General features: G+C 52.6%; 1 protein-coding gene across 11 annotated transcripts in view; it reads left to right on the top strand.

Annotated features, from left to right (window-relative positions):
* ADAMTS14 (ADAM metallopeptidase with thrombospondin type 1 motif 14) overlaps positions 1–15153 on the top strand; it is a 127519-nt gene that overhangs the window by 9555 nt on the left and 102811 nt on the right. The gene's annotated exons all lie outside the window — the stretch shown is intronic.

Below are 15153 nucleotides of genomic sequence, written 5' to 3' on the forward strand. Positions count from 1 at the left end.
CCACCTGGGTTGAAATCCCAGCCTTGTCTTTTACATGCTGTGTGGCTTTGGGCCACTACTGAGCCTCTCTGTGCCTCAGGCTCCTCATCTATAAAGTTAGGATAATAGTCAATTCATAAGAGCCATCATGTGTGTAAAGGGCTTTATTAGCTCAGTACTCAATGTTTCAGCTGTTGCTGTTAAGTGGTGTGGATGTATGGGTCCATTGGGTCTGAGGGGATCGGTGCAGGGAAGAAGAGCAGAGGAAGTCAAGAGCACCCCAGTTTTCTGCTTGACATCCCCGGAGGGGTCTCTGGGCCTTCAGCTGAGCAGGCAGAGCCCGTTGGTCCCAGCCTCACCCAGGCCTATTGATTTTTCTCTCATGCTGCAACTTGCTGTTCACCCCAGTCTGCATTCTGCCCCAGAACATTCCCGCTGGGCTCCCAAAGGGTAGGATCTGAGCTTAGTCACCTGTGTGTCCCCACGACCTGGGGACCTGCCATAGGGCTGGCTCTCAGTGGGTGCTAGGTGAGCCGATGGGGAGGGGGAACGCGGAGAGCTCGCTTTTAGAGGGGGTAGAGCTCACGTTTGCATCTTCTCACCCCTGTCAAGTGGGGAGGGACAGCACGCCTGTCATTCTCTCTGTGGCTGCCTGTCCATCCGCTCTCAGGCCAGCGATGACATGTGGCACTTGCAGCACCATTTGGCCTCCTGCACCACCCCCCACCCTGGCAGGCACTGCAGCTCAGCTGTGCACGCTGCCCCGGGTGTGTGTCCAGGTGTGTACTCCAGGCAGCCACACCCCGGGGGCCTGAGCAGGTCTGCAAGGCGAGACCTTTTCGCTTCCCTGCCCTCAGTGCGCCCCTTATCAGCGAGTTTCTGCCTCCAGAGCTCACGTCCTCCGCGAGGGTGCAGCCTGTTTCATCACGTTTGCTATTCAGGTAACGGAGTTCCCTAAGAAGCCTGGGGTCTGCCTTTTAGAATTTATGTTTGTATAATGAAAACAAGTAATTGTCTTTTTGGAGAGAAAGGGAACGTCTCCTGACCTGCCGCGCCAGGGTGACTGTGGATCTTCAGGTAGAAAGTGGCCCGAAGCCCTTCTTATTCTTTATGGAGTATGTCCCCTGTCACCCCTTCTTGCTTGTGGGGGTGTGGCCTGGGGGCTGTGGGCAGGGACAGTGGTCAGGATGTGATGCCTTGACCCCAACCAAATCCTTGGAGGCGGGAAACACAGGTTTTCCTGGGGAGACAGGCAGTGGGGTAAGTTAAGTGATCATCTCAGTTATCCACAGCTGTGAAACAAACCAGCCCAAAGCTCTGGAACTTAAAACAACATATTCTTTCCATAATTCTGTAGGTTGGCTATAAGGTCCCGGCTGGCCTCATTCACACGTGCGTGTTGGTGCTGGCTGTTGGCTGGGCAACCTCAGTTCTCTCTGCGGCCTCACGTCCTCCAGCAGGCAAGACCAGCTTCTTTCACAGCAGTCTCGGGGGGTAGCATTCCAGGAGGGCAAAGGCGGAAACTGCCAGATCTCTTAAGGCCCAGTCTTGGGAGTTGCGTAACATTGCTTCTGTGTATTCTGCTAGTCTAAGCAAGCCACAAGGCCAGACTCCATTTTCTGGGAGTGAGGAAATGGACTCCGCCTCTTGAGGGGAATGGTGGCAGTCCCATTGAAGAGAAGCATGGGGGCAGGGGCAGGAGAACTTGTTACAGCCATCTTTGCAACTGTCCTCCCATTACTGACCTTAGGCAAGTGGCTTGGCCTGTCTGAGCCTCAGTTTCTGTATCTGTAAAGAGGGTGTTGCTACTTTGTAGTTTTGTTGATTAGGAATCAGGCACTTAAATGGGCTGCCACAGTGCCCAGAACAATAAGTGGTAGCATTTGTTATTATTGTTGATCTCTTGGAATAAATATGGAAACTGAGGCAGGATCCACAGTGGGTTTGTGTCCAGACCCCTGGACTCCCATTCTAATGCTCTTGCTTCCTAGAAGCCCCATCCAACTGGGGCCTCTGTCTGAGTGGCCCAGGGTCTGGGTCCTGGGTGGTTTTCTAGTCCTCAAGGTGGTCTGATCTTGCAGTTTCACCTCCCTAGTCTCCCCACGGCTGTGCCTTGCTGTCTGCCCTGGGTTAATAACTTATTTATGATATGGAATAGAAGCCAGACATCACCTCACTGCCGCTCCTTCTGAGCAGAGCTGGCCCTGCGTTCCAGTGAGGGCTGGTCTGGGGGCTGGTTTTGTTTTTCTTCCCCGGCATCTTCAGGCTGCCTGGAGGCAGGGTGGCCTGTGGGCCTGCTCTGTGGGCTGGTAAGTTGGGGAGGGGGTAGGCTGCGCTTGCCGTCCCTCTGCCTCCCAGCCCCGGTGTGGTCCAGGCCCAGGGCCGGACTTTTGGTGAGGACCCTAGGAATTTCTGCATTCCCCGGACCCTGCTGTGGAAAGTTCCCCAAACAGCTGCCAGGCCCTCCCTTCTGTTTCCAGCATGTGGGCCTTGCCCTGCCTTCAAAGACTTAGAAACAACTAGAACGGCAACAACAGGGGTTTTGTAGGCCGCCTTGTTCCTGACCGCTCCAAGGAGCTCGGGCAGCACACACAACCCTCGTGCTCCGAAGGCCTCCAGCGGTGAATCTCGGCTCAGCACCCCTGCCGTAGTTCACCTGGACTTTGACCTGAGTGTGGGTAGCTGTGGCTGGAAGAGTCTTAGGGGGCCTCTTGGTCTCCTCCTCACTTTCCAGACAAAGAAGTTGAGGCTTAGGGAGGGGAAAGACTCACCCAGGGTCACGTGGTGGGTGACTGTCAGGGCCAGTGGGGTCCGGGCCCCTGACTCCCAGTCCAGCGCTGCCCCAACAACCCTGTGCAGCCTCTCCTGAGTTAGTAAATGGGAATTATTCCTTGAGGTCGTAAATCGTGTAACAACCAGGGACTCAGTGGTCATGGCAACAGCTTCAGAGCACAAATGCTAAAGGGATTGGCCCGGCGGTTGCCCTGTGGGGGGAACCCTGGGAGTCCTCGGGCCTGGGTCCCGAGTGGAGGTGTTTACGAGGCTCCCACTGCGAGGGTGGATGGCTCAACTTCTGTGTGTCATAGTCCTCCTGAAGACTGGGAAGCCAGTTAAGAAAAAAACAAATGCCAAACTCCCAGTTAGCGGAATTTGAGGCTCAAACGGAACCTTCTGGTGTTTCTCAGCTCCGTTCACCATTGCGCTGTTTTATCCATTTTCAAAATTGTGGAAGGCGGTGGGCTGCTGTTATGCACGCACTACTTGCCATAGAATGTTAAAACCCATTAAAGCCCCTTTTCTTCTTTTTTCCATAAGATGACTGAGGGGGCAGTAGAAACAGGCCCTTTTAGAGAAATGTCTGGAGATGGGAGTGTTTGTCAGGACTTGGTCAGTCTGAACGCAAACCCTGTTCCTAACGCGTTGCTTGAAGCCCTTTGTCAGTCTTCGCTTTTAAGCCAGCCTAATACTTACACCTTTGACCTGTCCAGAAAAGACTCATACCCCCTGAGCCACCCCCGCCCCACAACAGAGGTTCATTTCCGCCCCTGGAGGCTGGCAGGAGCCCACACTCTGAATTCGCTCCTCCAGCCCAAAGAGGCCTTGTGCTCTGTAGCCTGGCAGGCTGCTGGCCTGGGTGCCTCAAGTCCTTGATATTTTGTCACCTCATAATTCACAGTCCCGAGGCTGTCCCCTAAGCCACAGCTGCATTTTGTGGGAGAGGCCCCTCATTAAGGGCAATATGCCCAAGGGAGTTCGTTTTGGAGACTTGGCCCCAAGGATGTTTGCTGAAGGAGGTTTTGTTCCGAAGTCGGCCCTGTGTTGTGGATCAGTACTTGTCCTCCTGAAGCTCACGTCTAAAAGAGAGACAGACGTATCTGGGTCCGAGCCACCTCAATCTGGGTGATGGGAGTGGCCTCCCTAACTGATTTCCCCGCTTCCCTCCACGCCCCCTGCCATCTCTTCACCAACAGCAGCCAGAGTCCTGTTAGAGCCAAGTCCTCCCATCTTACTCCTCCGGGAGAAGCCCGTCAGGCCCTGGGTGATCGTCCCTTCCCTGGGGCTGCCGTGACCCCCTGCCCTCCCTCCCCTGCCCCCTCCACGCTCCTCCTGACCACCCTCCTCCCCCGATGCTGCACGCCCCTGCCCCTCATCTCCCGCGGGCTTGTGTGCCAGTGTCCTCTTCTTAGTGACATCTTCCCCGACTCCCTGAGTTAAAATTTCAGCCTCCAGTTCTCTCCTCTGCTTCATTTTCCTCCCTGACTGTTTCTATCAGGTGTGCCATATTCTCACCCCCGCGGTGGCCTGTCAGCTCCAGGGGAGGGGGGATTTCTGGCTGTGTCCCCTGCACTTAGAACAGGGTCTGCCCGGTGTTTATCTGATGAATGAATGAACAGATGAGTAGTGTTTCAGACAGAGGTTTAGGAGGAGTAAATTGCAGAGATGTATGTGAACCCGTGAAGTGAGTCGGGGACAGGTGAGCGGCCTAAGTAGCTGGAATGTGGGCATTTGAGCTACCAGTAACCGACAGGGCTTAGCACAGACAAGCTTTGGCCAAGTGTCAGAGTCCTAAGAAATCTAAGAAATCTGGAAAACATGCTAATGGTCCTGGGCCCTGGGCAGGATGAAGGACAGTAACATGCCCCATTTGATGGTGCTTTCCAGCTAGTATGGTTTTGTCCATATGTGCCGAGGAGGGCAGCAACACATGGAGGGGTATGTGTTGTCAGGAGCCCCTGGTGCGGTGAGGCCTGGGTGCGGCACAGGAGCTCAGGCGTCTGGGTCCACTGCTCTTTCCATTCTCTGCACTCACCTGCCTTCTGTAGGGCCCTCTGGGGCAGGCTAATGTCGGCATGGATCAGAGGGGAGACCTGGCTGGGACAAGTGACCTGCTGCGGGCCAGCCCTCATCTGCAGGCGGGGCTGAGACTGGCTGCACCTTTTGCCTGGAGCCGCCCTGCCATCAGCTGGCTTGCTTCCGAGCCTTAGAGTTCAGACTGCAGGGCCTTGATTCGGGGAGCCGCTCCTTGGCCTGGCAGCCACGCCGCCTCCTGGCATTTGAGGGCTGCTTCCTGTCTCCTTGTCTTGAAGCCCCCACCACTCCCAGGACTCTGGGCCAAGCAGGGGGCCAGGCAGAGGTCCCAGTCCAAACTTGGTAGGCCATGGTGGTGACAGAGGGGAAAGCCTCAGAGCCACGTGGCTCCTGGGCACAGGGAATGGAAACTGGTGGTGGCTGCCAGCCTGGCAGGGTCTGCCCTTGACTCTGGCTGGGCTCCAGGGTGGGAGTTTGCAGCAGAAGGGGAGTCTCTGAGCACCTGCATGTGAGGCCCTGTCCTACCCCGGGCCAGGATCACTGCCACTGAGGGGGAGGGGCACCATAAAAAGAGAGCATTCTTCCTTTAAGAACATTTGCCAAGCTTGAAGAAGAGTTGCAAGAAGATCTAAGCAGCTCTGTTCTCCACGGGGCCAGAGGATAAAATCAATCACCACCTTCAACAGCAGCAGCAGCATTGTCATAGAGATATCGCTACTAATTGTCCTCACTCTGCACTGTAGGCTCCCCAGCTCAGGTCAGGGTGCTGTGACATCACTGGCTGGCCAGTGGCTGCCTCGGAGATCACAGCCTCCCTCCCCAGCTTCCCAGACCCACCCAGCTCAGGGCAATTCTGGCGAATTACTCTTCACTCACGATAGAATGCCACCTTGAGGGGAGGGGGTGGTTAGGTTCTAAGATAGCACCTGCGTCACAAATCACGTGTGGTCCAGGAGATCCTTGGTCGTGCTCAGCCCAAGGCAATGCTCACAGTGTAAGAGGTGTGCGGTCTTCCGGCCTGTCCGGAGTCCCCTCCTCTGCCTGCCTCGGTCAGGGCATGTACTCATTGTCCTCCCGTCCCCTTGCTGTCTTTCTTGCCCATTTCCTGCATTGTGACAAACTAATTCTGGTCCAGCAGCCCGTGCTGCCACCGCTCTCTCTGTGAAAAGTGGATGATCACCTTAACAGTCCACTTAGTTCCATTACTCCATTTGGAAGCTTCTGTAGTAGAGACCAGGGGTTTTCAGTCCTGGCGGCACGTTAGAATCACCTGGGCGGCTTTGAGACATTTCTTGCGCCCCCACCCTGGGGTGTGGCCTGGGTTTAGTTGTTCTCAGTTTTCCCAGGTGGTTTTAATGGGCATCTAGGGGTAAGACCCACTGCTGAAGCCTCCTGGAAAAGTCTACTCTGTGTTTGACTTAAAAGTTGGGGGACCAGGAGATCCAGGCCGAAGAAGGAAGAAGAGGAAAAGGCTGCCTGCCTGCTGTGGGCTGGGCCTTAGGAGGGGGCATTTCATTACTTCATTCCATCCTCCCATCAATCCTTTGTTTCAGATGTGGAAACTGAGGCTTGGATAGGGCTTGCATCACCCAGCTGGGAAGGGTCTCAGCTGGGGTGAAGCCCCAGGTGTTTCACTCCCAAGTGTAGCGTCTGCATCACTTTGCAGGGAGGTTGGATCACAGAAAAGGAGGGTTATGTTGGGTTTATTTCCTTTTAAACTTCATTTTGAAGCAATTGTTATATGATTTTTACTTGTTCGTTGTAGAGGCAGGCATTCTGTGCCGAATTGGCTTTCCTTTTCAGATAGGGATCTGAGAGTGGCAGGACCCTGGGATTCTGGCTCTGGAGGTCTCTACATTTACCCAGCACACCTACCACTTTGCTTTTTCCCTTGCTGCAAAAGGGAAGGATCCTCGCTGCAAAAGGACTGGGCCTCTCAAGACCTCAGTAGCCTTTTACCCAGCACCCCCAGGGTGTGGGGCCTGCAGAGGTCATGACCCTGGGAAGTGGGCCGAGCTAGCGGTCATTCCAGATAACCACCTCCAGCTGGTGGAGATGCTCCGCTTCCAGGTGTTTCTTCTGAGCCTCGGGCAGTTCTGGGAGTTCTGATGCTGCCTGTGTCGGGCGCGTGTTGCCCTTTGAGGACAAGCCTGGCGGTTCTTGACTCCTTCCTCTGAGGGCTCCTTCCTCCTGCCTGTCCCCAAGGCTGCAGCTCAGTATGAATCAGCTTTCAGACTTTCCTTGGCTTGGGCCCAGGCCTTGGCAGCCCAGCCTCCAGCGGAGCTCCTGTGGCTTGGGGCTGCCACATCAGGTTTGAATTATGTGGAATCTAGTGTCCGCAGGCTTTCATCCCAGCCGCGCTGACTCACGTTTCCGTGGTAGCGGGCAGCCTGCGTGCTGAGTGCGTGTGTGCTGTCAGCCGGCACATGTGTCGCTCCTCATGTGTGTCTCTTGTTTCCATGCACTTGTGTCATCTCCATGCCTGTCTCTCATCTCCTTGCATGTGTGTCATCTTTTTAACAGCTTTCTTGAGATGCAACTCACATACCATGCAAGTCACCCATTTAAAGTACACAAGTCAACGGATTTTTATTATATGCACTGATGGATTTTTATTATATGCACAGAGTTGTGTAATTATCACTACGTTTAATTTTAGAATATTTTCACTATCTCAGAAAGGAGCTCTGTGCCCTTTAGCTATTGCCCACCCCAATCCATTACTCTGGTTCCCTGTGACCACTAAAAGATGTTCTGTCTCTATAGATTTCCCTATTCTAGACTTTCACATGAATGGAATTGTATAACATGTGGCCTTTTGTGACTGGCTTCTTTCACTTAGCATAACGTTTTCAAGATTCATCCATGTTGTAGTGTTTTTCACCGTTTCCTTCTTTTTTGTGGCTGAATCACATTCTATTGTATGGATACACCACATTTGGTTTATCCATTCATCTGCTGATAGGCATTTGGGTTGTTTCCACTTCTTAGCTACTGTCAGTAGCCCTACAGTGAACATTTGTGTAAAGGTTTTTGTGTGACGTATGTTTTCATTTCTCTTGAGTATATACAAACGAGTAGAATTTCTGGGTCATGGGGAAACTGTTTAATATTTTGTGGAACTGCCAGACTATTCTCCAAAGTGGCCGCACAATTTTACATTCCCACCAGCAATGTATGAGGGTTCCAGTTTCTCCACGTTGTTGTCAACATTTTTTAGTATCTGGCTTTTTGATTCTAGCCCTCCTGGTGGGTATGACAGGTATCTCATTGTAGTTCTGATTTGTATTCTCCTAATGGTGATATTGAGCATCTTTTCTTGTGCTTATTGGCCATCTATATATATTCCCTGGTGAAATGTTTACCCAGATTCTTTCCCCATTTTTAAATTGGGTTGTCTTTTTACTGTTGAGTAGTAAGAGTTCTTTATGTATACTAGATACAGCCCCTTATCTGGAGAGCAGAGGCTGATTTCATGTCCTTTTGCATCCCCACCCCCAGCAGCAAGCCCAGTGTGCAGTAGATGCTTCATAAAGACGTAAGGATGTAGTGTGGGAAGAAAGGATGCCCCCAGGGTATGGGGGGTTGGGGTGCTGGCTCCCTCACACTTGTGAATCAGATGCAGTGGCCCAGGGTGATCCTGCAGAGAGGCTGTTCCCTGCAGGTTATGTTGGCTCCATCTTTTCAGTTGAATTGACTTCAGCAGAACCGTTGGAAAGGTGGGAGGGCTTGAAAAAGACTACTCCCTGGGCCCGTCCCTCCCCTTGATTTTTTGGCTTGAGCAACCGGGGGAAAAATGGTGTCATTTGCAGAGATGGAGAAGGCAAGGGGAGGGGCACGTCTGCTCTAAAGTTTGAGGTGCCCAGCAAACACCCAGGGTCTCTATCAGGGAGGCTGTTGGACAATCCTACATGGAATTTTTGGAGGGGTCTGGGCGGGCAATGTGATTTGGGAGTTATATGCAAATACAGGGTATTTAAAGCCATAGGATCAGGGGAAATTCGCAGGGAGCATGTGTGTGTGGCCAGAGGAACTGAGTAAGACCAGGGCAAAGAAGTGATTTCTGGCTCTGGCCAGAAACAGGAGGTCATATGACTGGTGAGAGCAGTTTCCAGGAAGTGGTGGTTCTAGAAACTCCTGTTGTGTGGATAGAGGAGAGGCCTAAGGCACAGAGGTGGAGGCAGTGAGTGTAGACAGCTCTTTCTGCTGTGGAGGGAAGCAGAGACTGTGGCAACAGCTGGACAGGACTGGGAGGGAGGGAGTTTCACAGGTGGGAGGTCCTTGAGTGCACTTATATGTCAATGAGAATCATCTAGGAGAGAGGGAGGGCGTGGTCATGCCAGAAAGAGGGATGCTAGTTGCAAGAGTTAAGTCCTTGAGGAGGTGAGGAGGAGGTGGTCCTGAGCACAGGGTATGGTGGGAGGAGAGAGAGGGCATGGCTGTGGGAGTTCATATGGTGGCGGGAGAGCCTCCCTGATGGTGTCTGTTTTCTCCTTGAAAACAGGAGAGGATGAAGGCAGAGGGTGGGTTAGCCATCTAAGCCCATAGGAAACTGGAACACAGATGGAACAGGGAAGTGCTGAAGAATCCCCAGCCAGCACCATGCTCACGTGGGAGCTGTGGCCACTGCTTCCAAGTGTGACCAGTGGGCACCGTGTGCGTTTTCTCCATCGGTGTGCAGACGTGAAGTGGGTGGCTTGGGTTGAACCAGGGTAGAGGCTTATCTGTGAGAGCAAGATGGACGGAAAGGCGGGAGAGAGTTATGGGTGTTCGCAAAATTATTATGCATCTGGATCAAGAAGTCCAAGGTGGTAGGAAGGGAAGCGAGGACTTGGAGGAGGGATTGACAGTGACAGAATGGTGGGGTCACGTATCGGAGGTCTTGATGAAGTTTAGTAGCAGCTGGAGCCAGCGTGCTAGAGTTAGGTGAGCAGGATGGTTGTGGTAGAGAAGGTGACACCTGCGGTCAAGGTTTCTGAGGTTGTAGTGGGTGATGTGGTCTCGGGAGGGAGCGTGGCTGGCAGTGGCCGAGGATAGAAGCCGGTCGCTGAGTTGGGGGTGAACCTGGTAGAAGCCAATTCTGATTCTTGTGCCACTCCCAGCTGTGTGCATCACCAGCCTCTACTTGGTAGGTTTTCTTTTGTTTCTTCCGGTGGAACAGTTCCAGGCTGAGTTTGCTGGAAACCTAGAACCAGAGACAGCACAGCTGGCAGTAAAACCTTCGTAATGGAATTTCCAGAACAAGTTCAGGCCTGAGAAGGCACTCTCCTTGGGAGGTGGCAGGATGGTTGGGTTGGGGGTGGCCTGCTCTGCTTCTTTCCATTCTGGGGAGGCCCCATGTGGGCTGGCCTTGGAAGGTGAAGGAAGGGGTGACCTGGCCCATACCTCAGCTGGCTCCACTGGAGCCGCCATCTTGACATGGACGCTCCTTCTGGGCATTTGACAAAGGTTGGCCAATCTGAGGGTGCAGCAAGGGGGCTCGGGGTTCCCCCTTCCCAGAGAGCCTGCAGCTGTCCTCTCAGAGCCCAGCCACTTGCCCCTCTTGGACCCCTGGTGGGGTCTTTGCTCATTGTCTCTGTACTTGATTCAGCACAGATGGATCCCTGCCTTTGTCCAAGTCTGGACTTCTGCACTGTCCAAGGACACATTCCAGTCCTTGGGGATCCCTTCCTGTGGCCTCCTAGGAGATCGGTCTCTTGGCTTATTGTACCCTTGCCTCCCAGTTTACCTGCAAGTGCATGCGATTTGAGAATAAACACGTTTATACATACACATGCATGCGTACATACTAATTTCAAAATAATATGGCTTCCGTTATCTGCTGAAATGTTTAGGACCTCACTCTATACTTTAACAACTGGTGACCAACTGAACATGCTCATTTCTGACCCACAGTGGGACACAGGTGATTTCTAAGCCAGCACCACCTGCTCAGTCATCGCCTGTCTCCTTCAGGTGCCCTGAAATTACACCTTGGACTTGGGGATTTCTCCTGAGGGGTAGGTGGATGAGAAAACCTCAGTTAGCGTGACTTGAAGGCCTCTGGATGAAGATGCAGCAGAAGGTGTCACCTTTGCAACCAAAGCAATATCACAGCCATATTAGAAAATTCAGACAGGCCCCCCATCAGCCACATAGCTTCCAGGAAAGGGTCCTCAGAAGCAGCCGTGTTAAGGGTCTGGAGTAGGGCTGGGCCTGCCCGCTGGAGGGCTTCCATTTGAAGAATTTGTCCGAAGGCCTATATAGTGTGTGGCTCGATTGGATGTAATCAGCTATTTGATGTTATTTTTATTGCATAAAGTGTCTTTTAGTCTGTATTTCCTACTTATTTACTGTTTTCAGAAGAATAAGTTATGGCTGAAAACAGATATGGGTGACATATATTTTCCATTCTACCAAAACTTATTTTTTCCCTTTTTCTTGATTTCGTATACAGAAATTTGACTTGATTTTAGTGCCTTAAAGTTAGCCACCACTTTTCAGAAATATAAACTTCTCATAAATGGAGAGACGGGAGTAATTTGGCAAGGAGGCAGAGAGCCAGAAAATTCCCGTTGCCAGTCTGTCTGCCCTGAGCGGTGCCTGGTTTCCTGGCTGGGGCTGCACCGGAGGGGAGTGCGGGCCAAACCTCTCCTGGTGCGGACAGGGAAACCAAGGGAGGGGGTGGCCTAGCCTGCCTTCCCATCCCCTCTCTAGGAGGAAGGTCTCTGAGGACAAGAGGGAGCCCCGACCTGGACCGGAACTGCCTGTCAAGGCCTAGACATCATGCCCAAGATGGACAAGGACGATCACTGGGGAGGTTCTGCCCCTGATCTTGGGGGGCTGGTGGGATCTGCGCTTGCAGAGAGGTTTGAAACTTATTTCCCAGGTTGTGTATGGCGGCTCTTGGGTCTTTGCCCTAAACAGTTAACAGGGGGTAGAGAAATGGGGTTCTTTTAACTCTTCCCCAGGCAGAGGCCTGAGGGTATGGGGCTAGACCAGTCCCTGGGGCTTCCACGGCTGGTCGTGGAGGGCTGAGGATGTGATGAGGATGGTGTGAGAACCCTTTCAGGCTGCCCTTGGGGCGGTCATCTGGCAGTGGGAGGGGTCTGCTCCTTTTCGGGCTGTGGGCCGAAGTGTCTCCTCATTCTCACATCAGAGGTAGGAGGTAGACTGGCTTCCAAGGGAGCGTTCTGCCCAGAGGTGAGAAGTGAACATCCTGCTTGCTCAGACCAGAGGCCCAGGGATTTGCAGATGGGACCATGAGGGGATTGTTTTCTTGCTCCAGGCGGGCCCCCAGGGCAGAAGCAGGGCCCAGGGATGGCCTGAGGTAATAGAGCCTGGTGGTTAAGAGCCACACAGGCTGGGCTCTTATTCTAGTGCTGTCCCTTACTTGCTCGGTGACTCTGGGCAAGTTACTTAACCATTCTGAGCCTCTGTTTCCTCATCCATGAGATGTCTAATATTAGCGCCTACCTCGTACGCATGTTGTAGAGATGAATTAAGATGTGTAAATACAAGTGGCAGATACTGTTATTAATATCAGTGATAATGAGACTGTGCATACAGGGCGGAATGTAGGGAAGTGTGTTTCAGCTCTGTCAAACCTTACCTGTGTCCCTTTGTGGAATAGGATACATCTCTATAGGCATCCAAGCAAATGTCAGAGGTCTCCCAACTGGGGATGTTGTCGAGGTATTGAAGCCTCAGACTGGGGCAGGCATGGTGGTCTTGAAAGGGAGGGGTGGACTGGAAGGCAGTGACTTACAGCCTGGCCGTATACTTTGCACATCACTTTGGAACCTGCATCCCTTGTATGAGGCACTGAGGTCTGGAGATGAGGCAGGGAATGCCAGATTTAGAAGAATCCTCCTTGTGCAATTGGTTAACCAACTCCCAAAATGGGGGTGGGGGTGGGCGTGGCGTGGTGAAGTGACCTAGTCTGTAGTGGTAGCTGAGTGGAGCCACCTGTCCCCTGGTCTGAGAATTCTCCTCTGCCAGGCTGCTTCCAGAGGTGTGATGGGCAGAGACAGCACAGCTACAGCCCTCGGCAAGCCTGGGTTTCTGTGAGTTTGGCTTGGATGAAACACAGGTCATCTGACTGGTGCTGTGAGGGTCTCTTGCTTTGCTTGGTCTTGGAGGCTTCGACGGGGTCGGAACAGTGCTCTTGGTATCAGACAGAGGTGCAAAAACAGTATGGGATGGATGGGTGTGGGGCTTGGCCCGGAGCCTCCTCAGGAGCCCTGGTGGCAGCAGAGCTGCAGTAGCTTTGTGGAGAATGCTCTGGGCCCTCTCATCCTGCCGCCCTGTGTTCTCTGGAAGACTGACATCCTTTGTGGGGCAGAGAAGAGGGGTGCTCTGCAGGTCTGCTGTGGCCGAGGCCCTCCAAACTGGCCATCATTTATGCAGGTTTGGCTCAGCCTCAGCCCAGAAGCCTGAATGCCTCCCCCATCCCCACACTGCCCTTCCTGCTTCCACACCTGTGCCCAGGTCCTCTACCTGGTGTGCCCTTTTTAGCTCAGGTGGGTTTATTTTACTATCCTAACAGTTTCTCCCTTCTTCTGATGCAGTGAGTACCCTTTTGTTGGCCATGAGGGTCTAGCGGGGACTGCCCATCCGAGGGTCACCATGTGACTCAGGGTGGACCAACCACAGTCTTCCTTGGGCTGTTTCAGATGGATATGCAAAGAAAGTCTCCTTGTCTCTGGTGTCAAGGCAGAGATGTGCTGGCAAGAACGGGCTACTTAGCCTTGTCTGGGGGAATAAAGCCGATGCAGAGGGGGCCGAGGGGAGGGGTGGAGAGAGAGCCGAGGGCACTGGGCCCCTCGCTTCCAGTGCCTGCACCTGCCATGGTTTGTCATGGGGCCAACACACTCCCCTTTGATCCAGGAGGGTTCAAGTTGAATTTCTTCCCTTTGAAACTGAGAGCCTGGTGGATAACTGTCCCTCAGGTATACCTGCCAAACACCACGCACAACCTTTTGGCTCCCCTTCTGCTCCTCTGCGGGCCCCTCCCTCCAGATGATGGGCAACTTACAGCCAAAGGCTGGGCCTTCTTTATCTGTTTTCCCCTGCCCTAGGCGCACAGCAGGTGCAAAAGGGAAAAAGGGAAAGTGCTTTAAATGAAAGGCTGTTTGCTTAATATAGAGTTTGATGTGGACATTTTAATAAGCAGACCAGAACTTTTGCAGACAATTGAGCAGCACCTGATAAAATGGTTGCCTTGGGAAGCCTCAAACTTATTCTAGTAACACCATTGTTTTCCTGAGAACATTTTTTGGCCTCCTGACTGATGCAGAAGGCAGACATCTTGGTTTGATCCAAGTGATGTTTGTAGTTTGACAGACAGATGTAGCTGGAAGGGACAGGAAAAAGATTGGCAGCTGCTGGGAGGTTCGGTGGGGTGTGCTTAGCAGGGATGGGAGGGGGATCCCCAAGAAACAAGCCCAGGGCAGGCCGAGGTGGGAAAATGGGTGGAATTTAGTTGTGCAAAGTTGTGGCTGCTTTAAAAAGAGGCAGCTCCTATTCTAATGGGAAGGTCCAATTGAGTTATAAAAATGGTTCCTTCGTTCCCTGCTTTGTGTTCACAGCTGCGTTCCCAGTGTCTGGCGCGGTGCTGGTATGTAGTAAGCACTCAGTAGGTATTTGTTGAATGAGTAAAGGAATTCAACAAGTATATATTTATTGAGGATTGCCTACTATTTTCCAGGCCCTGTGGTGGGTGCCCCGTCCTGCTTTATAGAGCTGGTGCCTGGGGAGGAGGGGGCTGTGCGGCTCCACGTGTGCTCACACATACCTAGTTATATGTTTCATTGGCCCCTGTGAATATTGCCTTCATGGGGGACTAATAACCTGTTGGCTGGGCTTGGCCAAGGTTATATTTTTATGTTTTTATTTCCAAGGCCAACATTTGATTTTTTTTTAAGGGACTATTTTGATGCAGGCGAAAAATTAGATTGGAAACAGAGCATGCACTTCTGGGGCACTCTCCTGGCTCGTTTATTGTCAGCAAACATGAACTGCCCTCCCTGGCATGCATGCACACATGCTTTAAATCTGAAATAATAGTGCTTTGTACTGCGGTGGGGGACCAGCCCAAGCTTAGGGACATCGGGATAATTAACCTTTACTGACAGGACTTTCCTCTCTTGTCTGCTTGTAGGTTAAGGCAATTCCGCAGGACAGTGATAGCACTTTGGGTGGAATGCGGTGCCCTGGGATGTGTGCATAGTCCTTGTGGCAGTGACCACCCTCGCCAGTCCCAGCCCCAGCCCCAGCCCCACCACTGGAACCCTTTGTTTAAATGGAATGTTAGGCGGAACCCCGAGAGTGCACCACACAGTAAAAGCGTATCTTCTCTGCTTGCAATGGGCATGGGAGCCCTTG

This window comes from Camelus bactrianus, chromosome 11 (assembly GCF_048773025.1).
Source record: "Camelus bactrianus isolate YW-2024 breed Bactrian camel chromosome 11, ASM4877302v1, whole genome shotgun sequence".
Lineage (NCBI taxonomy): Eukaryota > Metazoa > Chordata > Mammalia > Artiodactyla > Camelidae > Camelus > Camelus bactrianus.